Below are 27,937 nucleotides of genomic sequence, written 5' to 3' on the forward strand. Positions count from 1 at the left end.
TTGAACAACATAGAAGAAATGGATAAATTCCTAGAAACATGCAGCCTTCCAAGAATGAATCATGAAGAAATAGAAAATCTGAATAGACCAATTACTGGTAAAAAGATTAAATCAGCAGTTTAAAAACTACCTATATACTGACATGCAGGACCAGATAGCTTCACTGTGATTTCTCCCAAATATTCAAAGAATTAATATCCATCTTAATCCTTCCCAAACTCTTCCAAAATTAAAAGAGGAGAGAATACCTCCAAACTTATTTTATGAGGCCAGGTTTACCCTGATACCAAAACCAGACAAGGATACCGCAAGAAAGCAAAATTATGGGACAATATCCCTGATGAATATAGATGCAAATACCCCCCAAAAATTAGCCAACTAAATCCAACAGTTCATTAAAAGGATCATACAACATAGTCGAGTGGGATTTATTACAGAGATGCAAGGTTGATTCAATGTCTGCAAATCAATCAACATGATACCCTACATTAACAAAATAAAGGATAAAAATTATATGATCCTCTTAATAGATGCAGACAAAACATTTGAAAAAAAATTGACATCTATTTGTGATAAAAACTCTTTTAAAAAGTGGGCACAGTGGGAATACATCTCAGTGTTATAAAGGCCATATATGACAAACCCACAGCTAACATCATACTCAGTTGAAAGCTTTTCCTCTAGGATTGGGAATAAGACAAAGATGCTCATTCTCACAACTTTTATTCAACATAGTATTGGAAGTCCTAGCCAGGGGAGTTAGTCAAAAAAAAGGAAATACAAATCATCTCAATTGGAAAAGAAGTAAAATTGTCACTATTTTTGGATGGCAAGATACTATATATATAGAAAACCTTGAATACTCCACCAAAAAACTTTTAGAATTAATGAATGAATTCAGTAAAGTTTCAGAATGCAGAATCAATATACAGAAATATATTTAACTTCTACGAACTAAAATGATCTATCAGAAAGAGAAAATAATAAAATAATCCCATTTATAATTGCATCAAAAAGATTAAAATATCTAAGAATGTATTTAGCCAAGGGTGTGAAAGACCTGTACACTACAAACTGTAAGACACTAATGATAGAAATTAAAGAAGGCACAAACAAATCAAAGGATATTCCATACTCATAGACTGGAAGAATTAATATTGTTAAATGCCCATAGGACCTGAAACAGTCTGCGGAGTGAATAAAATCCCTATAAAAATTCAGTGGAATTTTTACAAAACTAGAACAGACACTTCTAAAATCTGAATGGGACCATGAAAGATTCTGAGTAACCAAAGCAATCCTGAGAAAAAAGTACAAAACTGGAGAAATCATACTCCCTGATTTCATATTACAAAGCTATCATAATCAAAACAGTATGGTACTCTCACAAAAACTGATCAATGTAACAGATTATAGAGCCCAGAAATAAACCCATGCATATATCATCAATTAATTCATGACAAAAGAACCAAGAATATGAAATGAAGAAAGGACAGTTTCTTCAACAAATGGTATTGGGAAAACTGGACAGCAACATGCAAAAGAAAGAAATTGGGCCACTGTCTTACACCATACATAAAAATTAACTGGAAATGAATTAAAGACTTGAATGTAAAACTTGAAATCATAAAACATGTAGAAGAAAACATAGGCGGTAATTTTCTTGACAAAGGTCTTAGTGATGATGTTTTCAATTTGACACCAAAAGCAAAGAAAACAAAAGCAAAAATGAGCAACTGAGACTAAAACTAAACTAAATCAAACTAAAAATCTTCTGCACAACAAAGGAAATCATCAACAAAATGAAAATGCAACCTCCTGATAGGGAGAAAATATATGTGAATCATATATGTGATAAAGGGTTAATATCCAAAATATATAAATAACTCATATAACTCAATAGCAAAAAAGGAAACAATCCAATTTAAAAAATGGCCAAAAGGTATGAATAGACATTTTTCCAAGGGAAAATTACAGATAGCCAACAGGTATATGAAAAGACACTCATCCTTAATCATCAAGTGTATGCACATCAAAACCACACAATAAGATTATCACCTCACACCCATTAGCACGGCTATCCTCAAAAAGACAAGAAATCACAAACATGGTAAGGATGGGGCAAAAAGAGAACCTCATGCACTATTGCTGGGAGAGTTAATTGGTGCAGCCACTGAGGAAAATTAAAAAAAATTATGAATAGAACTATCATATGAGTCAGAAATCAAATTCTGGTTGTTAATAAAAAACAAAACAAAACCCCACTAACTTGAAAAGATATATTCACTGATACGTTTATTGCAGTATTATTTATACTATGATATAGAAATAGCCTAAATGTCTATTGATCAAAAAGGGAAATTGTGATATATATGTATGTGTGTGTGTATATATATATATATATATACACACACACATACATATATATATTTCTTAAATATATATGATGAAATATTAAGCCATAAAAATGAAATATTGTCATTTGCAACAACATGGATGGATCTTTAGGGCATTATGTTCAGTGAAATAAGTAAGATAAGAAAGACAAATGCTGTATGATCTCACTTATATGTGGAATCTAAAAAAAAATAAATAAAGAACAAAAACAAACTCATCCACACAAGAGAGTAATACTTTAAGGTTTTTATCACAAGAAAAATATTATGTGACTATGTATGGTTATGGATATTAGCTACACTTATGATGATTGTTTTGCAATATATACATATATTAAATCAGTATGTTGTACACATGAAACTAATATAATGTATGTCACTTATACTTCAGTTTAAAAAAATAGTTGCTGAATATATTGAACTGGATTGCCTTAAATTTCTCTGAAAATTCAAACAGAAAATCGCACTTTATGACTTTTCAAATGCTAGAATATTCTTCCTTGAAAGTTATCTCATGTTGATTCCCAAAAAAGTGAAAGGCCTTAGTTTATATGCAAGCTACTTATAGACTGCCATATTTTTTACTCTTTAAGGAATATATCTTATTTTTGTTTTATAGATGAGGGAACTAAAGCTCAAGCATTTTAAGATCTTTTCCAACTAGTAAGTGATACTCAGAACTGGAGTCAAAGTTGGCCTGTTTCAAATTTCAGTGCTTTTGCTTCTTACAAAACTATTCTTTAAACTTATTTATGATGTAACATAGGTACATTATAATGGAGGATGTACAAACAAATGCTCAAATAATATTTACAAGACCTTTGGTCTAATATGTCTCCGAGTATTCTTCTAGATGCTGTGATGACCCCTAAGCATCTCCAAAATGTTTTTTTGGTTTGCAGCTTAGAAGTTTTAGGTAGAGTAAATCTTTTTACAAAAATAATATGAAATGAAGCAAGGGTCAGCTACCTATAGCTAAAGGGCTAAATCTAGTCTGCCACATGCTTTTGTAAATAAAGTTTTTTTGGACTATAACTGTGCCTATTTAGTTTTTTTCCCCCCATGGCTGTTTTCAGTAGATGAGTAATTGTGACAGAAATTCTACAGCCTGTAAGCCTAAAATATACTGTTTCTTTACAGAAAAAGTTGCTAACTCCCGAATAGAGTATCTTACTTCTGTAAAGTCTTAGTGGTTCTCAAATTCAGGACTTCAGGTCTGTGCTGATTCTCCAGTCTGGCAGATTAATTAGGTAATTTCCTTACTGCGCATCTTGAAGAATAAGAATTCTTAGCAGCCCAACCCAGTGATAGTCCATCAGTAGGAAATGCCTCCCAGCTTTCTTCCTTGAGAAATGCTGGTAGGTCAACTGGTCATTACCACCCACTGTCTTTGTCTTACTGAGAGAAGTTTGAAGAGGCAGTCTGAGGTGCCAGGGTCATTTTTACTGTTCTTCTCTGAGTTTCTAGTATGTTCTATATTGAACGAACTAATGTTAAGAATGATGATTCCAGGGGTGCCTAGGTTGCTCAGTCAGTTAAGCCTTTGACTCTTGATCTCAGTTCAGGACGTGATCTCATGGTTTGTGAGATTGAGCCACATCAGTCTCTGTGCTAAAAGCAGGGAGCCTACTTAAGATTCTCCCTTTCCCTCTCTCTCTCTGCCCCTCCCCGGCTCACTCTCTTCTTGCTCTCTCTCTCTCTCTCTCTCTCTTTCAAAATAAATAAATAAACCACCACAACAAAAAGGGATGACTATTCCATGTATGGTAGAGTCCCCTCCCTAATGGATGTGTTGAGAAAAGACCTCAAGATAAGGGAAGGCAACCTATGTGTGTACCTGACAACCCTCACTACTCTGTGACATGAGACCACCCAATCAGACTGTATGTCTACACGTTACCCATATATGGGAGACAAAGAAGTAGAAAGTGCATAAAAGGCTATACCATGCTGCTTTCAGGGCTCAGTTTTTCAGGTCCAAACCCTCTGAGCCTGTGGTGGCATGAATAAAGTTGCTTCCTGGAAAGAAAAGCCTTGGTATCATGACTCTGTGCAAGAATCCTGCTACACATGTTTACCAATAAGAATGTTCAGAATTAGATTTTCAATAATGTCTAAAATTTAAAAAAAAAAATGAAATCACTAATCACTTTATGTTGCTTTGTTGAATGTAGACCTCTTCTGAACAACATTCTTTTTTTTAATATTTATTTAATATTTTTTAGAGAGAGAGAGAGAGAGCATGCACATGAGTGAGGGAGGGGCAGAGGGACAGAGAAAGAGAGAGAATCTTAATCACCATGCCGAACATGATGCCAAACTTGGTGCTTGATCTCAAGACCGGGTGATCATGACCTGAGCCAAAATCAAGAGTTGGATGCTTACCTGACTGAGCCACCCAGGCGCCCCAACACATTCTTGTAAATAAAGCATTTGTATGTAGAGTAAAATAATTTTTATATAGTAATTTTTAGCATTTTGGAAAAACATAGATTGACTTTTGAAAAAAATATATATATCTTATTATAAGATTGAAAATATCTATTTTGGCAAAGGAGATCCTGCCCTTTATTTTTAATTTTTTTAACCTTTCATTTTGAATAAATTTTAGACTTGTACAGAAGTGACAGAGGCTTTGTATTCTCATACAGTGTTCTTATATTCCCTCACCCAGCTTTTCCTAATGTGAAAAACTTACACAGCCATTGTACAATTATCAAAACCAAGAACTGTCATCTGTATAATGCTATTATGCACAAAATTTACTCTAATATCACTAGTTTATCCTGGTAAAAATCTCTACTGAAAAATTTTTTTTCTGTTAGAGGATCCCGTCTTGCATTCATTTCCTCTAATCTGTGCAGTTTCTCGGGCTTCCCATGTCTTTCATGACTTTGACACTTTTGAAGAACACTGGTCAGTTATTTTGACATAGTTGTATTTGTTTCCTTTTGTAAGTGGCAAAATGAAATGAAAAAATTATGGAAACCTGATGTTCCTCCTACTCAGAAAAGAAATAACTTGCAGGTCTTTGGGGAGCTCCAAATATAAATGACTAAGATTGTAAGTCTACTGGCTACGTCTGGAGGCTTTTCTTCCAGAGTAGAGCAAAAAGGGAAGAGAATGGAAAGCTGGTGTTCCTCTCATATCTACTCTGGTGCATTCTCCAGTGTATTTAGATGGCAAAACAGAAACCTAGTTATTTTCTGCATCTGAATTCAAAGTCTCAATACTGACATGAATAAAAAATGGACAGTATCCTCCTAAAATTGAAATATAATAATCTGATCAGAGAACAATTCTGTCATTTGAAAATGCATATAAAGATAATCATATTTGCATGTTCAGAAAATGACCCAAATAAATGGTAAAGTTATTTAAACCACTATCCTTTTAAGAAGTCTGAGATTTTGGGGTACCTTGGTGGCTCAGTCAGTTAAGTGTCCAACTCTTGATTTCTGCTCAGGTCATTATCTCACAGTTTCTGGGTTGGCCCCCCATCGGGGCTCTGTGCTGACAGTAAGGAACCTGCTTGGGATTCTGTCTCCCTCCCTCTCTGCCCCTCTCCTACTCTTTTTTCCTCTCTCTGTCTTTCTCTCTCTCAAAATAAACAAAGAAGCAAACAAAAGACTGAGATTTAAAAAATAGCAATGATGATGATGTATAGAGAGATTTCCTCAAAGCATTGAAATCATATTACTATTGGGAAATGATTACTTATTATTCAAAAATAAATAATAGCCATAAAAACAACAAGTTATCAATTAGAGAAAGACTATTTCATAGAAAGCAGACTATTAGGAAAATATTTTCAGGGAACTTTGCCCATTCATTTAGTACAGTAAATTATTATCCCTTTGTTCACCATCTATTATTTAAAAAGTCTAAACAAGTTTTTTCTAAGTTAACATAAAGTAAATTGTTGCCTGAGGATGCCTGTTTGCCTAGTAATAAACAACTTTGCATTTTGTGTAATTAATCCTAAACTGTCAGGTGGTCAAATTCATTTGTCAGCCACCTTTCTACTAGAGAGCTGGGCTTTTAGATGAAGAGAAAAGCAACAAGATGATGTCACATCTGCCTTGTTAATTTGCATATCCAATTGTCTGAAAAGGGATGGAAAGGGAGGAGAGCATAAAAGAAGAGTTTCTCAAGGAAAATTTTTGTTGTGCTATCCCATTCTCTTAAGTGTTGGCCACAGACGGTCAACACATTAAAAAAAAATCTGTTCCCCTAGGCAATTGACAAATATGGAACTTAATCTGTCTATGTAGATGCTGTAGTGAAGCAGCAAATGTAGACTTTAAATGGGTATGATGAAATCTAAAGAGGAGGGACAGTGTATGCTAAAGGACACACTGGAGCATGAAAACTAGAAATTTCAGTTTCAGATGTGAGATAAAAGGGAATAAGAATGTGGTCGGAGGATGAAGTGAAAGAAGAGAGTTCTGCATTGAGTTCATTCATGTGTTTGTGGGACAGCAATTATCTTATCACCAATGTTTAGCTTAGTTAGAAGTCAGTGTCCCAATGCCATGTTAACACACTTTGGATGAACTATGATAAAATATTACGGCAGCATGTCTTTACTGACAATAGCAAAACAGAATAAACTTAGAAGGTGAAATAAAAAATTTCCTTAAATTACCCCTGAGAAGTCAGAAAGATTAAGAAGTGTGTAAAAAAGTGAAATGTATGTATGTATGTATGTATTTATACATATAGGGGCAGTAGAGGGGCAGACAGAGAGAGAGAGAGAAAATCCTAAGCAGGCGCCTCACTGTCAGTGCAGAGCCCAATACAGGGCTCCATCTCATGAAACCTGAGATCATGATCTGAACTGAAAACAAGAGTTGGTTGCTTGGACAACTGAGCCACCCAGGCACCTCATGAAATATATTTTTGAAACTATTTTAAATCTGTTTTTTTTTGTGACAGATTCAAGATGTCAGGAATTTTTTAAAGCAGTCACTCAGGAAATTTTCTTTTTTAGTTTTTATTTTATTTCTTGGCTCTTTAAAAAGGATTTTAAATGTTTGTTTGTTTATTTGTTTATTTATTTATTTATTTATTTATTTATTATGTTTATTTATTTTTGAGAGCGAGAGAGACAGAGCATGAGTGGGAGAGGGGCAGAGAGAGAGGGAGACACAGAATCCGAAGCAGGCTCCAGGCTCCGAGCTGTCAGCACAGAGCCCGATGCGGGGCTTAAACTCACAGACCACGAGATCATGACCTGAGCTAAAGTCAGCCTCAACCAACTGAGCCACCCAGGTGCCCCTTTATTTATTTATTTTAAAAAAGAGAGAGTGAGTGTGTTAGGGGCAGAGTGAGAGGGAGAGAGAATAACAAGCAGGCTTCACCCACTCTTTTTATATTTTAATTGCAATGTAGTTAGCATACAGTGTTGTATTAGTTTCAGCTGTACAATATTGCAATTCAATAATTTCATATATTACTCAAGGTAAGTGTTCTCTTAATACCTGTCACCTATTTCACCCATCCTCCCACCTACCTCCCCTCTGGTAACCCTCACTTTATTCTTTGTAGTTAAGAGTCTGTTCTCTCTCTCCCTCTCTCTCTCTCTCTCTCTCTCTCTCTCTCTCTTGTTTTCCCCTTCGTTTGCTTGTTTTGTTTCTTAAATTCCATATATAAGTAAAATCCTATAGTATTTTCCTTCCATGACTGACTTATCTTGCTTAGCATTATACCCATGTTGTTGCAAATGGCAAGATTTCATTCTACTTTATGGCTGAATAATATTCCATTATATCTATATTGATATAGATATATCTTTTATATATAGATATATCTTTTAGTTTTGTTGGTGCTTCCTTCACTGTGCAGAAGCTTTTTATTTTGATGTAATACCAATAGATTATTTTTGCTTTAGTTTCCCTTGCCTCAGGAGATATATCTAGAAAGATATTATTATGGTTGATGTCAGATAAATTATTGCCTGTGTTTTCTTCTAGGATTTTTATGGTTTCAGGTCTCATGTTTAGGTCTTTTTTTTAAATTTTTTTTTAACGTTTATTTATTTTTGAGATAGAGAGAGAGACAGAGCATGAATGGGGGAGGGTCAGAGAGAGGGAGACACAGATTCCGAAACAGGCTCCAGGCTCTGAGCTGTCAGCACAGAGCCTGAGGCGGGGCTCGAACTCACGGACCGCGAGATCATGACCTGAGCCGAAGTCGGCCGCCCAACCGACTGAGCCACCCAGGCGCCTCATCATGTTTAGGTCTTTAATCCATTTTGAATTTATTTTTGTGTTTGCATGTTGCTATCCAGTTTTCCCGACATCATTTGTTGAAGAGACTGTCTTTTACCCAATGGATATTCTTTCCTGATTTGTCAAAGATTAGTTGACTGTGTAGTCATGGGTTCATTTCTAGATTTTCTGTTCTGCTCTGTTAATCTATGTGTCTATTTTTGTACCAGTACCATACTGTTTTGATGACAACAGCTTTGTAATATAACTTAAAGTCCAGAACTGTGATGCCTCCAGTTTTGCTTTTCTACTTCAAGATTGCTTTGGCTGTCTTTTGTGATTCCATACAAATTTTTGGATTGTTGTTCTAGCTTTGTGAAAAATGCTGGTGGTATTTTGCTAGGGATTGCATTGAATGTGTAGATTGCTTTGGGTGGTATAGATATTTTAACAATATTTGTTCTTCCACTCCTTGAGCATAGAATGTCTTTCCATTTCTTTGTGTCATCTTCATGTTTCTGGGAATTTATCAACTTCTAGGTTTTCCAGTTTGTTGGCACATAAGTTTTCACAATATTTTTAAACAATCCTTTGTATTTCTGTGGAACAAATTCATTTCTGATTTTGTTTAGTTGAATCCTTTCTCTCTCTCTCTCTCTCTCTCTCTCTCTCTCTCTCTCTCTCTCTTGGTGAGTCTAGTTAGAGATTTGTCAATTTTGTTGATCTTTTCAAAGAATCAGCTCTTGGTTTCATTGATCTCTTGTATTATTTTCTTAGTTTCTATATCATTTATTTCTGCTCTAATCTTTAATATTTCCTTCCTTCTGCTGGATTTTGGGGGTTTTTTGTTCTCCTTTTTCTAGGTATATGGTTATGTTATTTATGTGAGATTTTTCTTGCTTTTTGAGATAGTCCAGTTTTGCTATAAACTGACCTCTTACAACTGTTTTTGCTACATCCCAAAGATTTTGGGCAATTGTGTTTTCATTTGTCTCCATGTATTTTTATTTCCTCTTTTGTTTCTTGGTTGATTCATTCATTGTTTAGTATCATGTTATTTAACCTTCATGGATTTGTGCTCTTTCCAGCTTTATTTCTTACTGTTGATTTCTAATTTAATTGCATTGAGGTTAGAAAAGATATATGATATAACTTTGATATTTATTAAATTATTGAGACTTGTTTTGTGGCCTAATGTGTGATCCTTTCTGGAGAAAATTCTGTGTGCACTTGAAAAAAAAGTGTGTATTCTGCTGTTTTAGGATGGAATATTCTGAACTTAACTATTAAATCCATCTGTTCCAGTGTGTCATTCAAAGCCACTGTTTCCTTTTTTATTTTCTGTTTAGATGATCTATCCATTGATGTAAGTAGGACATTAGAGATTCCTACTAATATTGTATTACTATTGATTAGTTCTTTTATATTTGTTATTAACTGTTAGTGTATTTGGGTGCTCCCGTGTTGCTTGCATAAATATTCACAATCGTTAGGTCATTTCATTTGATTGTCCCCTTTAGTTTATATAGTGACCTTCTTTGTCTCTTGTTAATCTTTGTTTTAAAGTCTATTTTCTCCAAGTATTGCTACCCTGACTTTCTTTTCACCTCCATTTGCATGATGAATATTTCTCCATCCCTCACTTTCAATCTGCATATGTCTTTATGTCTGAAGTGGGTCTCTTATAGGCAGCATATAGATGGGGCTTGTTTTCTTATTCATTACATCACCCTGTGTCTTTTGATTGGAGCATTTGGTCCATTTACATTCAAAGTAATTATTCTTAGGTATGTATTTATTGCCATTTTGTTATTTGTTTAATGGTTGTTTTTGTAGATGTTCTCTTTTCCTTTCTTCCCTTGCTCTCTTCTCTCACCATAAGTTGGCTTTCTTTAGTGACATATTTGGATCCCATTCCCTTTATTTTTTGGATATCTATGATTGGTTTTTGATTTGTGGTTACCATTACATTTGTATATAACATTTTTGCATATGACTGTCTATATTAAGTTGATGGTCGCTTGAGTTTGAACCCATTCTTTACTCCTCCTCCTCACTTTTTATACCATGTCATTTGTTACATCCTTCTAATTTGTGAGTCCTTTGACTGATTTTTTAGAGATGAATTTATATTTACTGCCTTTGTGCTTCCTATTTTTCTTACTCTTACTTATGGTCTTTCCTTTCCAGTCAGAATCCTCTTTAACATTCCTCATAGGGTTGGTTTAGTGTTCATGAAGTCCTTTTACTTTTTTTAATCTGGGAAACTCTGTTTAAATGATAGCTTTGCTTCATAGAGTCTTTTTGGCTTCAGATTTTTTCCCTCAGCATTTTGTATACATCATGCCACTTCCTTGTGGCTTCTAAAGTTTCAGCTGAGAAATTCATGGACAGTCTTATGGGGTTTCTCTTAAATGGAATTGTCATCTTTTCTCTTGCTGTTCTTAAAATTTTTTTCTATATCACTGGTTTTCGTCATTTCAATTACTATTTATCCTGGAGTGAACCTCTTTGGGTTGATTTTGTTGGGAGATCTCTATGCCTCCTGGATCTGAATTTCTCTTTCCTTCACCGGATTTGGGAAGTTTTCAGCTATTATTTCTTCAAATAAATTTCCTGCCCTCTTTTCCCTCTCTTCTTTGGGATCCCTAGAATGTGAATGTTATTACACTTGTTATAGTCACTGAGTTTCCTACATCTATTCTCATTTTGCATATTTTTTCTCTCACCTGCTCAGCTTGATTACTCCATTACTCTGTCCTCCAGGTTGTTAATTCTTTTGCTTCTTCTAGTCTGCTGTTTATTCCATCTACTGTATTTTTTCTTTAAAATTTTTTTTTATTTATTCAGTTTGAGAGAGACAGAGAGAGCATGAGTGGGGAAGGGGAAGAGAGAGAAGGAAAATCCCAAGCAGGCTCTACACTGTCAGCACAGAGCCTGATGTGTGGCTCAAACTCACAAAACTGCAAGTTTCATGACCTGAGCCTAAATCCAGTCAGACGCTTAATCAACTGAGCCACCAAGGTGCCCCCCAGCCATCTACTGTATTTTTAATTTCAATTATTGTGTTCTTCATCTCTGACTGGTTCTTTTTTTACCTATTTGTTAAGCATCTCAGAAAAGGGTGTCCTCCACTCTTTTCTGAAATCCAGTGAGTACCTTTATGATCATTACTTTAAATTCTCTAGCAGGCATATTACTTCTCTCTGATTTGCTTTGGTCTCTTGCTGTAACTTTGTGTTGTTTCATTTGGGACATATTCCTCTGTCTCCTAATTTTGTCTAACTCTGGGTCTGTTTCTGTGTCTTAGGAAAGTCAGTTATGTCTCCTCTCTAACGTATTGGGTGGAGCACACACTTTTAACAAGGTGGTGCTGGTTCTTTGCTGGGGGAGGGGGTGTGCATCTTTCCTGCCCAGACCAGGGTTGGCCAAGGAGATCCACAAAGCATGCATGGGTGGGGAGTGCAGTGCCCACAAGTTTTGTGCACAGTTCTCTTCAGAAGAGGATGGACAGCCACCACTGAAACTTGCCTGGCTGGGGCTGTTCCATAACATGCTCGAAGGAGGGACACACAGCTTTAACAAGGCACATGTGTCCTTGTGGGAGGTGACCAGCCACCACTGCCAGGATCTAGGCTCTAGAAAGCATAGTAAGTGCCTAGTCAGGAGTCTTGGTATTGACAAAGATTGTGCTGGTATTCTTGAGAACAGACTCACAGTACTGGGACTGAGGCAGGCCTGGCTAGAGGGGACAGAGCATAGTGTAAGCAAGTTAGATAGTGAATGCTAGCTTTGCTCTGGTTCCCACAGGTGGCCCCGTGTTTATGTTGGGAGGTAGGGGAGGATAATAGTGCCTGCCAGCTCCTTTGTTCATAAGTCCCTCAGTGAAATTTGCCACCCCAGACATGCTCTGCAATTAGTAACTAACTCTCCCTCTCACATGTACTAGCTGTTTTTCAAACTGCTGCTTCTATGCAATTTCTAGATTTTAAGTCTTGCTGGTTGTAAAAACTTACAAACTTCAGCCTCTCTAGTTTTCAAAGCCAAATTTTATAGGAATTCATCTTCCTTATGTGGGCTCCCTGGTGTGATTGTCTTTTTCTCTTCCCTCTCCATGCCCTCAGCATCCTTCCCTGCCTGGGCCAGTCTCAGGGTTCACTTATCTCCAGATGGTGTCTCTGCCCTTGCTACGATCTTTGATGAGGCCTCTTCTCTCCATTTAGTTATGGAATTTGTTCTGCCAGTCTTTGGGTTGTTTTTTTGAGTTATTTTGTTGATGTGAGTGTTAACCTAGTTGTATCTGTGGAAGGAGGTGAGTTTAGGATTCTCCTGCTCCACCACCTTCCCTGGAAGTCCTCCAGAAAATACTGTTCTAAATAACCAGTTTTAAAGGAAACATTTAATAGATATGTTTATATAAAGGCAATCAGCTTATCAGTAGTTAGAAAAAAATCTAATGTAGAGAAAAAGCTTTTTCTTTTTAGGTCAGAATGTCAATTTGAAATCTGGAGCCAGATCTATCTATCTATCTATCTATCTAACAAATAAATAAATAAATTCAGGAAAATTCTTAGTTTTCTCAAGTTGTATGTTCCAGATATAGGATATTTTAATAGGCTTTCTGTGGAGGTAAGTAAACTGATAGATAAGTTCAACTGACCTTTATGATCCTTTTCTTGTCTGTCACTAACATATGTAAGTTTCTTTGAGGTGACTGATGAGGTTTTTGTTTTGTTTTGTTGGTTTTTTCCTTAATCTTTTAACTAAAGAGATTCAATTGTTTCTATAACAGGCAGTCATTGCCTTCTGCCTATAACTAGTTTCTCAGTTAATCAAGTTATTTTTTCTTGGGAATTTAGGCTCGTAGCATATTTATTTATTTGCCAAGTTTTACTATTAGAAGGAAGATGACAGACCAATTAGCACAATTACAACGTAAGCAGTATCATTTATAATCAATATCATCTGACATCAAATGAGCTATCTAATGGATATCCACAAAATGGCTTCAAAGTAACCAAAGACTAGTTTTCTTTCTGGCAACAACAAAACCAAGTGGTGTTTAATCTCCTTATCAAAAATTGGAATTTTCTATGTCATATAAAACATAAGTGGACCATCTATATAGTTCTGCGTAGGTTTTTTGCTTATTTCCCAGCAGGGAGCTGATTATTTCCAGGGATATTAAATAAATTCTTCAACAATATCAACAAAAATATACCAGTTATTTTTTCTAACTTCCTAACGAGTGTCAAGAGCATGCTTAGAACTGAGGATATAGAGAAATTACTATATTATCCTTGCCTAGCAGCTACTCTGTTTACAAATGTGAATTTCATATCTGCAACATTGAAGACTAGGCAAATTGTTTTGTTAACTCAATGTTATGTAATGAGGGAGAAGCTGTAACGTTGATTACTTTATTAGAAATGACAATCTATCATATAATCTAAGTGTGTTGTATTAGACTTCAATGTTATGTAATTATTATTTCAAGAAGACTATTGCATGATCTTTGATATTCAAGGGTCATAGATTCAACTATGAATCTATGTAATTATTATAATCAGTGACACAGAGGGAATATCAATGCTAGAGAAAGGAAAATTAATATAGAAAACTCTTTATATTCCTATAGTTTAATGGATGCTAAGGCTGTGTCCACAGAAATAAGAGCAAAGTTGATACTATTTCTAATGTGACACATTCATAAAGCTCAAAGTTTTAAGTTTAGAAATTGGTCCATACTTTGTTTCCCTTAATATCTTTGGCACTTGAAAAAAGTTAAATACTACCTTGATCTTGCCAGAACTTTGCCTCATTTCCTCATTTTCTAAACTTTGAGTTTGTCAGAATATATCATGTCATTTGCTGGCTTTTGCTAAAATTCATCCCATACCATTTCCTTTATTCATTATTTCATATGTAGATGGTGACTTTATGAGTGGCTTTAAATTCCTTTGCTCCATTTTGGGAACATTTTCTATCCCTTATAAAAATGTTAACATAGTACATTTAAGTCATTTCAGTAAAGCTACTTTAATTAAGTCTAATCTTAGAAATAACCTTATGCAGTAGTATTATAGGCATTAATTTTAACATTTCCAAGGCCTCTGAAACATGGAAATATTACAACCATGTAGTCAGAAAATGTATAAATTATCTAATAAAATGGTTCTTTGGGTAGCAAACAATGGAGAGAGAGAGAGAGAGAGAGAGAGAGAGAGAGTTTCTTTTTCTCCTTCTGTGATGTAGAGGATGTGAATGAGAAGGGTCTACACCAAGGGAAATATTGCTTCTCATCTGTTCTAGCATCAGAATTTAGGGTAATAGAAACAGGCAATAAAAACACAGGGAAAGAGAGCACAATCACTAGCATTTTAAGGAAAGATGCCCCTGGAGTCTGGTTTGGCTAGATTTGGTGTGAGTAAATATGTTCAAGCCACTAGTCAAGAAAGCAGAACTATGAGAAACAAAGACAGAGTAGAAGATAGGGATTTTCCCCCCTCATCCTTCTCTTATCTCTTATTACAAGATTTTCAAGTTACAAGGGATAAGTACTACGTAATAACTGAGATGCCATTGTACTGTGGTGATGTGACTCGGAATCAGACAAGCCTGAGTTCAATTTGAGCTCTATGACTTTTGTGTAAGTGTGATGCAATGTTTCCTTGGAGATCCCCAACGAACATGCATTCTGATATTCATATCCTAGTGTAGTTCCTAGTTACACCACCTCTGTTTTTTTCATGTGATTTTCCTTGGCCAATGGGACAGAAGCAGAGTCTTCAGATGCACTTGAACACTTCGGCTTGTTCCCTCTAATAGCCACCCGCCCCCCCCCCCCCACACACACAAAGAAGCACAATGTAGTTATATAGTGGAACCATGAGGTTGTTCAGCCCCCACTGCCATTGACTGTGACCATTTGAGTCCCCACACAGAAGAGCAGAACTACCCTGTTGAGCTTATTTAAATGCACAGAAGCAGAAGCATGAGCATTAATAAATAATTGTTGTTTTAAGTCACAGTATCTTAAAGCTAGTTTGATATGAAGTAATATGTAACTAAAACTACAACTCTGGTCAAATGACATAACTTCTACAAGTAAGCAAAGATTATGGCTTTACATTTAATGGATGAAGAAAGAAACCAACCTGGGCCTCAGTTACTTTGTCTTTAAGTTGTATCATTGTTTTGTCATGCCTGTTTAACTGGTTAGAGAAACAAAAATTTGAAAGGTCACTTTCCTATGAACTTGACTTAAGGACACTTTTTTTTTTTCCTGGTGGTTTTCCTAAGGCAAATTTATCTACAGTTTGGAATCTGAGTTAGAAGCATTATTCAAAAAATGGTCAACAACACAATATTTGTTGATGAAAGTGTCAACATGGCACCTGTCCTTTTTGGAATTTGTAATCTAACAAGAAAGTTGGATATGAAAAGAAAATACTTAGAAATAGATGTAAAAGCTTATGGAATGTACAGACTGGCTGGAAATAACTAGGATAAAGTTTCATTCTTATCCTGCTGACATTAAATACATTCAGTTAAATCACTCTTCCGCAGTCATTGATAGCATCTCAGGCAGATCCATAAATTTTACATCTCTTTAAGCTAGGATAGTTGTATTTTGGACAGTAGAAAGGTGAAATCTCAAATCTAATTCAAAACCCCACATACAATCTCGAATGCAATATAGTATTTCTCTTTCTTTACTCATTCCCCTGTCTTTTTCTATTTAGTCTGCTGCTCTGGGTCGTCCCAGGTCTGAGTGATAGAAGAGAAAATGTGAAGGGCAGGGTTAGTGTCTTCAATGACTAGTACTGCTATAACTGAGCCTTTGGGGTCCTCTGTTATAAAGGTGCTTTTCTCCAAAGATTTTGTTTCCCTCTTCCAGGAAGCAGCATGGACCTCTTGAGCATCCTGCTCCCTGTTCCTGTCAACAGTGTCAGGTTTAAGCTCTTGGCTTCCAAAGACCTGAAGTCTTATTGTCCAGGACCCAGCATTCATATGAAAATATAGACTTGCACTTTGGTTTTTAAATCACCACACTATAACCCTGATTTCAGCTCATATTCTTTGTGTTTATATCATTTGCTTACCAATAAAAATATGTCTTATTTCTAAGACAGAAGCAGTATCTTTAAATATATTTTATTCATAATCCAGGTGTACTTCAGTATTTAGTGCCTTCAGAGTGGTAATTCTCATTAATGTTGGAGATTGTCAAATGGTCTTTTCATTCCTTATTTGACTTGGAGTTGTGGAAGAAATTCTACTACTTTATAAAGAAATAAAGGATTCTCTTCTCAATGAGACTTAAAATATTTTTCCCTTTTTAATTTATTTTATTCCTTTTCTTTTTTACCCCTAGAGTTTGGTGATGAGGGTGATGGTTGAAGAATTAATATGAACCCCTCTCGATAGTCCTGCAACTGTCTTGAGGATGTGGGGGTATAGTTCTACTATTCTCAGCATTAGACTTCAGTGAAATTTCAAGGTAAATATCATTCAACATCATTTTATATTATATTTAAGTTTCAGAGAGGTTCTATGAAATACTATAATGAGAAAGATTTAACTTATATTATGAGGCCAGCAAAATTCTTTCTGGAAATTTGTAAGATTTGTAAAATTTGATCTGAGAAGGGAAAGGTGATCTGGAGTTATCCGCAGGAGAATGGGGAGAGAAAATAACTTCACAGGTCCATTGTGATGTGAGAGAAGATGATACCGGTTATATTTTATAAAGACATCTCAGGTAGTCCAATGGAGAAGAAATTTAAGCAGTATGTATAAGTGGGAGGCTTTTTCAATCATCCAGACTAGAGGTATAAGAGTATTGGTGCAATGGAGATGAAGACAACTGGTTGGATTCTAGGAATATCTTGCAGGTAGAACTGAAGAGACATGGAGTGCCTGGGTGGCTCAGTCAGTTGAGCATCTGACTTGATTTCAGTTCAGGTCATGATCTCATGGTTAGTTGGATAGAGCCCTGAAATGGCCTCTGTGCTGACAGTGCAGAGCCTGCTTGGGATTCTCTCTTCCCCACTTTCTGCTCCACCCCTGCTTCTGCATGTGCACACATGCTCCCTAAATAAATAAATAAATAAATAAATAAATAGATTTTATTTTAAAAGAAGAGACCCACAATGGAATGAATGTGGGATATAAAGAGGAAGATATGTTAGGAAAATCACTCAACTTTTGGAATTCAGCGGTGGATAGATGCAGTTGCCACTTACTGAGAAGACTAGAATAGGAAGGCAACAGTAGGGGGAGGGTTATGAGAGAATTTGGTTGGAGAGGGCTGTGAAACATGCAAATGATGGATTTCCAAGTCTAGAGGAAAGAGTTAGGGTTGAAAATGAGAACTTGAGACCATGAATATATCCTGAGTAATTCTAGTATTTATTATTTGTGGTGAGAGCAGCTGGCAAAGCCATCTGATAATTAACCATTAGATGAAATGAAGGAAAACCAGGAAAATGGCATGAAACTAACAGGGCAGGAGAACAGGATGCTGTTAATTGGACTCGGCATTTTGGAAGTCAGGAATGGACTATGGGGAGCTGACTGGATGGATGGTGGGGGAAGAAGCCAATAGTCCTAAAGCCATGGCAATTTCTTTCTGACTCTAAATGAGGAAGAGTGTAAATCAGAAAGGAAACTTAGAGTCTCCATAAATGTTACAGAATGGATTCCCTGACTGAGATAATAGATCTTAAAAGATCAACCATCTTTATTTTACATTTTCTCTTCTGATTACCCTTTAAATACATGTGTATTTGTCAAAACACACATACTGATTTTTCTCTTTGTGTGTAGGATGTTAGTGGTGGGCTGGAAAAGAGGCACAGCTTGTTACATGTCTGCTAAATGTCAATAAAAGATAAAATGGATTTTTCTAGGTCTGATATCTATGATGGTTCATTTGTGCAACTACTTCTTAACCATAGAGAAAAGTGTATGCCTCATTTTCTCTCTTTATTTTCCCAGAAAGATGAGTAGGAGTATTACAGTGGCTACCATTCTCGAAATTAACTGAACATATTATATGACTGCAAGAAAAACAATCCACTCTCCTGCCCTCTAAACTAGGAAAGAGATCCTGAGCACTTGTCATTGAATGGCTTGTCATTGCTTGGAAGGCATGACAGGGTCACAAAAACAAAATTAGCTGCACAAAACAAACAAACAAAAAGTAATCAAAATAATTCTGTAGAAGCCTTTAGATATTGTGCAAAACTGAGTCAGAAATAACATCATGTTGTCCCAGTGTCTCTGCCCTAAAACATAGTATTGAATGAATATGCAGGCCCACAATTGTGACTAAAGTTGTGAAAAATCTAGCATATATTTTATAGCTATGATTCTTTTATGTTTTTACAGGCTTAAAGACACAATTTCATGTTTTGTCTTATCTTTTCTTGTTTGGCAGAATTAGTTTGGTTGTTTCATGTCTCCAAATATTTCTTTTAGTTGCTTTGGTGGTCTAGTCATGTCATGTGTCTATTTTTATTTTATTTTATTTTATTTTATTTTATTTTATTTTATTTTATTTTACTTTTTTTAATGTGTCTAAGTTTTAAAGGTGAGTTTAACTAGACAATTGACTAGATAAATTTTGAGCAAAATTACTTCTCACCTATTTCATTTCATATAATTACCCTTTGACCTCTGCCGATTGCCCTTGATTAAGGTACCTAATTATTGAGCATGGCTACCCCTCTTTCAAGAAGTCCCATGGGACACTTGGTCTGTTCACGTGCTGATATAGAGGCTTTGGAAACAGGTAGACTTTGGTCTTCCGCTCTGCTAACTAAGGATCTCAGTCAAACTCATTAATTTTTCAAAACTTTTTCTTTTTGTAAATTTCTTTCTATAATTTTTTTAAGTTTATTTATTTTGAGAGAGATAGGGACAGCACAAGTGGGGGAGGGGCAGAGAGAGAGGGAGACAGAGAATCTCAAGCAGACTCTGCACAGTCAGCTTGGAGCCAGATGTGGGGCTGGAACTCACAAAACTGTGAGATTATGACCTGCACTGAAACCAAGAATTGAATGCTTGCCTGAGCCACCCAGGTACCCCAAAATTTTTTTCTTAATCTGTGAAATGGAGATAATAGCCATTATGAGATAACTCATACAATTGCTGTGAAAATGTAATGATATGTAAGACAGTGATTTATAAACCATAAATGAGTAAGGATTTTTAGTTATTATAATTAACAGAAAGATTTCTCATGTTTGGTATGTAGCATATGATGAAAGTCATGAACTTGGTGATCAGTTTGACCAGTATTTGTACACTATTTGCACCAATGGCAAGTTGTGTGAACCATGGCAAATTACTTAATGTCTTTGTGACTTGGTGACTTAATGTCCTTTTCCTAACATGTGACTCCATAACTGTTATCTGTCCCATAAGACTACTGAGATGTTTAAATCAGATTATCTATGAAGAATATCTGTAACTACATTATATAATTCCACCTATTCTGGGAATATATATGATCTGAGTCAAAGTAATATGCCTTGGCCTCCTTTTGGAGGCATGCAAGGTACACCACTATCGATTCTAGTGTATTAAACATTTTTTCCTTGCTTCTAGAGCATGGTTCCACTGGAGACAATTATTTCATATTGTCCCCAAAGGAAAAATATCAAACTTTTGTTTTACTAGCATTGGTAACACTACTATTTGCACAGGGTGGCTTCATTATAAAGGAGATCTCTTTCGATACTCCACCTTAAATAATTTAGAAGGATCACAAACATTCTGTAGGAAGTCAATTAGTCAATTAGTGTCACTAATTAGTCAGTTAGTGACAAACTTAGGAGAATTTTGCCATGTCTGTCAAATAGCATAGGTGGTACTTTGCTTACATTTAAGGATGATCATCTTAAGTATATAAGCATTATGCTGTCTTTCCAAACAGTATTTTTCTTTCTCTCTGCTATAGCTGATAAAGTGACAGGGGGTCACTTTGGCTAAAATCAGTTCAGGCATGAAAATTACACCCCCCCCCATTCTTCTACCACCAACCCCACCCATAAAAACAAAAGAAAAGGGGGAAAAAAAAGTTACTTTTTTTCCAGGGAATGACCCTTGTTGGAGGTAATCCAACCCCCTTCAGCGAGGGACAGCATTAAACTTTTGTGATGAAGGGTTACAGGAAAGGGATTGGTTAACTTGGAAAACAATCTTTTAAGATTCCCTCGGAGGAGAACTTCCTTGGAGGAACACTTTGACTTGGATGTAAAAGGCTTCATCTCTTTGAATTTCCTGGGCCTATAAAAGAGAGCAGTCAACTGTATCCTGGTTGAGTTTTCGGAATCTGGAAATATGGAAAACCATGTAGGTTCTTCAAGGGCAGACACTCAAGCTAATCTGACCCAGTGGCTGTGAGGAGAATGGCTGTGTGTTTCACTAGGGGCAGGCACTAAAGGTTAGTTCCTGGGGCATGCAGAAGGGACAGCTGGGTGAGCAACTACTCAGGGAGCAGAGTCTCCATAGATATAGAAGTCTCCTTCTATAAAGGGCAGTGCCAGTATGTCCTGGGAGCCTCCTGGGAACCAGGCCAGGGAGACTTGGCTGCATCTCCTATCAACCAGCAGGCTAGATGGTAGTGGACCAGCATTCAATAGTGACACCATGTGGCAAAGGGCCTTGTCTCAATTTGGCATCTGGGCTCTTGGACCATTTTAATTTAATTTGTTGAAAAATAAGGAATTATGAAGTATTTGTACATTAAAGCTGTAAAGCATTTCTTACCAGTTTCCAAGATTTCCAACTATTTAGAGAAGGTCCTAATTGCTTGGAGGTTCTAGCTTATCTATCATAAAATTATTTTATGTCAAGAACTTCATTTTTATCCTAAGCAGTTAAAACTAGCTTCTATATTTAGGTATAATTTTTCAAAAATGGAATTTGTACTGAACTAAACTGTGTTGTTCAGTTGGGGAGACACATGATTAATTACAACGTGAGTAAAATGTGATTTTGTTTAACCTCAATACAAATAGCATATTCTAAAACTGCAGAATATCTGCATACATTGGTTCAGGTCAATCCCTGAAATGTAGAGAAAGAAATTACAGGAAAAAAAATAGACATAACTACATCATATGCTTCAGGGAGGTAAAGTGGGAAAAAGACATGAGAAACAAGTTTCTCTTTTAATTGCTTAAGTAAAGAGGAAAAGTTCACAGAGACAAAGTTATCTGCTTCCTTGCCAACAACTCAACTACTGAGTGACTGAATTGGTACTACCAACCTATATCGTCTTACTTTTTTAAAGAAAGTGACAAATATTTTTCATGTCATAGGGACGAGACCTGCTGAGAATACAGTCAGAGAGCAGATTAGATAATATCCTATTCAAAAATAAGTAAAGAGGAAAAAATATCAATAAAAAATGTTGCATCTGAATTGAGAGCAAACAGAAATGTTTGAAAAAGCAATTTTCATTCTCAAGAAAATTAATGAAATTAGCACACCCATGTGCATAGCGGCACCATTCACATTAGGCAGGACGTGGAAGCAACCCAAATATCCATCATGGATAAATGGATAAACAAATGTGGTATATGCACACTGTGGGATTTTATTCATCTTTTAAAAGGAAGGTCTGACACATGCAACAACGTGAAAGAATCTTGAGGATATTATGCTAAGTGAAATAAGCTAGTCACAAAAAGCCAAATATTGCATGATTCTATTTGTATGAGGTATCTAAAGGAGTCAAATTTATGGAAACAGAAAGTAGAGTAGTAATTGCTAGGGACTGGAGGGAGTGGGAAATGGGGAGCTATTGTTTAACTAGTGTGAAGTTTCAGCTTTATAAGGTAAAAAAGTTCTTGAGATTGGTTGAACAAAAATGTGATTAAACAGTTGACCTTTGAATGACATGGATTTGAACTGTGTGGTTCTACTTATATGTGGATTTCTTACAGTAAAGCACTGTAAATGTATTTTGTCTTCCTTATGACTTTCTTAATAACATTTTCTTTTCCCTAGCTTACTATATTGCAAGAATATAGTACATAATATATATAATATGCAAAATGTATGTTAATCAACTGGTTTTGAGTCTGGTAAAGATTTTAGTCAACATGTAGGCTATTAGTAGTTAAGTTTTTGAGGAATCAAAAGTTATACATGTATTTTTGACAACACAGGGGTTGGACTACCTAAGACCTGCAGTGTTCAAGGGTCATTTGCATTTAATACTATTAAACTTAGAAATGGTTAAGATGGTAAATTTTATGTTGTAAATTTTTTTTACCAAATTAAAAATAAATTAAAAAAATAAAATTAGAGAAATAAGAGGACAATATGATAACATAATTTCATGACCTAACTATCAAATTTAAGAAGAAAATTGAAGAGGGGTGCCTGGGTGGCTCAGTCAGTTAAGTGTCTGACTGTGGCTCAGGTCATGATCTCACAGTTTGTGAGTTCAAGCCCCGTGTTGGGCTCTGTGCTGACAGCTCAGAGTCTGGAACCTGCTTCAGATTCTATGTCTCCCTCTCTCTCCCCCTACCTGCTTGTGCTCTGTCTCTCTCTGTTTCCCAAAAATGAATTAACATAAAAAAAATTTTTAAAAAGAAGAAAATTAAGAGATTGTGCTACAACAGAACTTAAAATATAAGAATAGAATCTAGACTACATAAAGCCAAATCAGTAATATTAAAAAAATAATAAAATAAAACCTCAGATATTTAAAAAATTTAAAAAACTCTACACAATTCAGAGAAAAAAGACAATGAAGTGATTAAATAGAAGTCAACTAGAAATTGACACCTAGCATGAAAGTAAGAAGTAAATAGAACAAAAACATTGTAGGTAGAAAGATTAACTAAACTAAAGAAGGACCTGAGTCTGTAGATCCAATAGGCCTATATAATGTTTACTAAGACAACATGTACCTAGATATGCAAAAATGAAATTATTGAATTTCTGGGTTTATAAAAAAGTGAGATTTTGCAAGCATTCAACAAAAATAAAACAAATTAAGAAAAAATTTAACAGAAAACAAAACAAAAACCTTTTTACCTACCAAAGAGGGAAAACTTTGTCTCTACAGTGTTAAATTATAGAAGAAAACATAGTTTGAGGGTAGAGGCATGACCTAAAATTTATATTTCCAGCTAAGTTGCATGTGAACCAACCTCCAAGACATACCATGGAAATGTTTGTGGATTTAAACATGCATCGAGACGTAGTTCTGGTGTTCTAATGATCCCAGGCTAGCAATGATGAAATACACGAATCTGTGTTAAATGCTGTGATACAGTAGCAGAGAAAATAGTTTCTAGTTTAAAAAGAAATTCCTCAAATCTTAGAATAAATTAATAGGTACTTCTGCCTTCAAAAAGAAATAAATGAGGCCAGTACTTGTTTCAAAAGTATACCATATTTATCATTATGGGGAAAAATGTTTTTGAAAAAAATGAGTGAACATTTTAGGTGCCTCTGAGTCCCACAGTAATGAATTGATCCTTGTAGACCTGAGTGAACAGATAGGCTCAGAAATTCTCTGAGTTTGAACATATGGGGTAATATTTATAAGTGCTTAAAATATTACTTTTTTACTTAATAGAATAGTGAATTATAAAATAATCTCCTAAATTGTAATTAATGCATTTGTTTACATACCATTTGTTGACATGATTTTGCTATTCCTGACACTCTTTCAAGAGTGAAGTTCTCCTGAAGCTAATCAGGAAACCTGAACAAAATCTGAGCAGTGAGTATGTTTCGATCATCACAAATAAGAAGAAATGGACCAAATGAGGATTATTTACTATGGAAAGGGAAAAGGTTATTGCAATCTCAAGATAAAACCAAGAGAAGCCAATTGAAGAAACACAATACAATTCATCTTTGACAGGAGACCATTCTAGAGAAGATGCTGAGGAGTGCAGAGGTGGATACAGGTAGTTCTTTGAACAATAAAATATCTAGAACAACAAAGATCCCAGAAAGCAGGAGGAGAACAGATAGACATATAAGTCAAATTCAGCATTCCAAAATATTCCAAAATATTTAATATTGATCACTGTGTTAATTCTGTATGAGAGTTTTATGTTTTCCTGACTTCTAACATTTTGAGGCTATTCAAAACGGTGAGTGAATCATCTCTAGGGTTGGTGGTGGTTTGGGTGGGGGTGGTGAGGGATAAATGGGCAGGATATATCAAAGAGAACTGCCTGAAAAAGAAGCAAGATACCCAACTGCACAATGAAGAGCATGTTTTCCCCACATTTCCTTCTGACAGAAAGCCTTGGCTACTGCCAAAAGCAGGTCGCTGTTCAAAATCTATCAAGAGTTTAATCCCATATGTCATCTCCTATGCCCATAAATTTTAGAACTTGAGATGAGGTTGGCTTTGGATAAGAAATTGAAAAATCCTGGGTCATAAAACTACTGTCAGTACAGTCTTCCAAGAACACAGGATGCAATTATAACTTTGAGAAGAGGGGTTTTAGGGTAGAAAAGATGGGGAGTCAAAGTTGAGATTTCAATCTGTTTTCCTCAGACTTGAAAGAAGTATAATTTGAAAAGCAGACTTCCTTCACCAGAAGGGCATGTATTGAGAGAGTGGAAAGGGGGGAGGAAAGAAAGAAAAAAAGAAAGAAGGAAAGAAAGAAAGAAAGAAAGAAAGAAAGAAAGAAAGAAAGAAAGAAAGAAAGGGAGAAGGAGGGAGGAAGAAAAGGAGGAAGGAGGGAGGAAGGGACGGCAGAGGGAGGAAGGAAAGAAGGAAGGAAAGAAGGAAGAAAGGAAGGAAGAAGCAATGATGCCAGGGCAAGATTATTGTCATTGTTACAGAATTGGAATAACTTATGTTTGAAATGGAACTGTAGCTAATGGGTAGAATGGATCATGGTGTCATTCTCCAACCTCTGAATAGCATAGAAGAATGTGATAATAACTATTGAGAGTTAGCCCAGGCCCTGTCTCCTTTAATACAACTTTCTTCCTTGCACATATGATCCTTTGTAGCTAAGATATGCCCTAAATAACTTCACCTTATTTGCTTGAGAAGACAAAACAGAGTATAATATAACTGACAGGATAGTATTTTATTTTATTTTATTTTTTAAAGTTTATTTATTTTTGAGACAGAGAGAGACAGAGCATGAACGGGAGAGGGTCAGAGAGAGGGAGACACAGAATCTGAAACGGGCCCCGGGCTCTGAGCTGTCAGCACAGAGCCCGACGCGGGGCTTGAACTCACGGACCGCGAGATCATGACCTGAGCCGAACTCGGACGCTTAACCTACCGAGCCACCCAGGCGCCCCGACAGGATAGTATTTTAATACGATTGTATATAAATAGTTAACAAGCTAGAGTATATGACACGTACTTTAATGGAAATGTTAAGGGACCCTAAATATATAAAACTGTACATATGTAAAAAAAAATACTTATTCTAATGATGCTTCCATTGTTTGGAACATATTTTTAAAATTCAAATGTAGAAGTATATTCAGAGCTTAAGCTAAAATCTTTTAGATTTGTATGTATGTATGTATGAATTTCACTCCTCCTAATCCTTTATTTAAAAAAAATGTTTATTTATTTTGAGAGAGAGAGAGAGACAGAGAGCGGGGGTGGGGGGAGCAGAGAGAGAGGTAGACAGAGAATCCCAAGCAGGCTCTGCAGCTGTAAGCGAAGAGCCCAGAGCAGGGCTCCAACTCACGAACCGTGAGATCATGACCTCAGCCAAAACCAAATTGGATGCTTAACTGACTGAGCCACCAGATGCCCCTCTGCTATTAATCCTTTGAAACCCACAAATTGGGGATTGGGGGATTTCTTTAAAACCCCTTCTCCAGAATTCTCTCATTAAGTTCTTCACATGCTTTTAAATGCCTCATTTTTCACTCTATTTGCTTTTATATCCCCAGTAGCAGTCTTGACTTGTGTTTGCCTCCCCAGTGTCTAATATAGTTTCTGATAAATAAATGTTTAATGGACACATTTTGATTAAATATTGTCGTCAAAAATGGGCAACCATAACTCAAGACCTACATATAAAACTACTTTGTCTTTCAACCTGAATAATAAAATTATGTTTTTCTAATCAGGTGAAGTAAAGTTATAAAACAGATTTTCTTTTACAGCTTGTGATGGCAATTCCAAATATATACTTCAAGTATATTTTGAGCACTGTTGGTTGCTGTATGTTGGGCTCTGTGGAAGTGAATGCTGACAGAGTTTAGGGTACATACTTAGTAGGCATCAATACCTGTGAAATGGGGCACCTGGGTGGCTCAGTCGGTTAAGTATCCGACTCTTGATTTCAGCTCAGGTCATGATCTCACAGTTTGTGAGTTTGACCTCCGCTTTGGGCTCTGCACTGACAGTGTGGAGCCTGCTTGGGATTCTCTCTCTCCCTCTCTCTCTGCCCCTCTCCCACTCACTCTCTATCTCTGCCTCACTCTCAAAAAAAAAATACCTGTGACAGGAAGTGGGGAGTCAGAGATGGCAGGATAGGGGCAGATTAAGATTTCAAATTCAGATGAAGGCCCACCAGAATCTTGGCCAAATGGGTGGAGGACAGTGGAGAGATAATCATCTATTAGAGTGTCCCACATAAGGCTGAAAGGATCAGTAGACCCATCTTGCTCAGTCATAGAAGACAGGCTGGCCTTGGAAGGCCATCATCATGAGCTAGACGAGTATCTACAGCTGGGGCTGACCCAAAGGAGTTGACAGTGTGCTGATCTCACTCCCTATAGCTGGTCAACAAGTCCTTGCTTGTGAAGAAATCTGGGTAACTCATCTCCATGTCTCCCCCATTAACTTTATTTGGCCAGAGAGTGAGTGAACTATGAGAATTAAAGGAGAAAGCATATACAAAGTGCTCAGCATAGGGTCTACTTTAGTGAGCACTCCACGTTCTACCTATTATTATTATCAAAATCTACAGGTTGGTGAAAACAAATACTTTACTTCATCCCTTGAATTGAATCTCATTTCACAAACCATTTAGAGGTATCCTTCAGCACTGTACAGTGTCCATTACCTTGTGTCAACAGCGTCCCTCACCTTGTAGATAACTGAGTTGGAAATGTACAGTCAGAGATTTGCTTCAGTTCTACCACTTAATGAGAGAGAGCTTTGGAAAGTTATTTTCTCTACATATCAGTCTCTTCTTGCATGGAAGGTACTTAGCACCTTTTTCTTAGGGTTATATTGATGATGAGAAATATATTTGAAAACCTAGTGTAGGGCCAGGCAGATATTTTGTACCAATGAATGGAAAATATTTTAATGATCATCATTCTTATTTCAGGCATGTAATATCTGAA

Source organism: Panthera tigris, chromosome D1 (assembly GCF_018350195.1).
Source record: "Panthera tigris isolate Pti1 chromosome D1, P.tigris_Pti1_mat1.1, whole genome shotgun sequence".
NCBI classification, from domain to species: domain Eukaryota; kingdom Metazoa; phylum Chordata; class Mammalia; order Carnivora; family Felidae; genus Panthera; species Panthera tigris.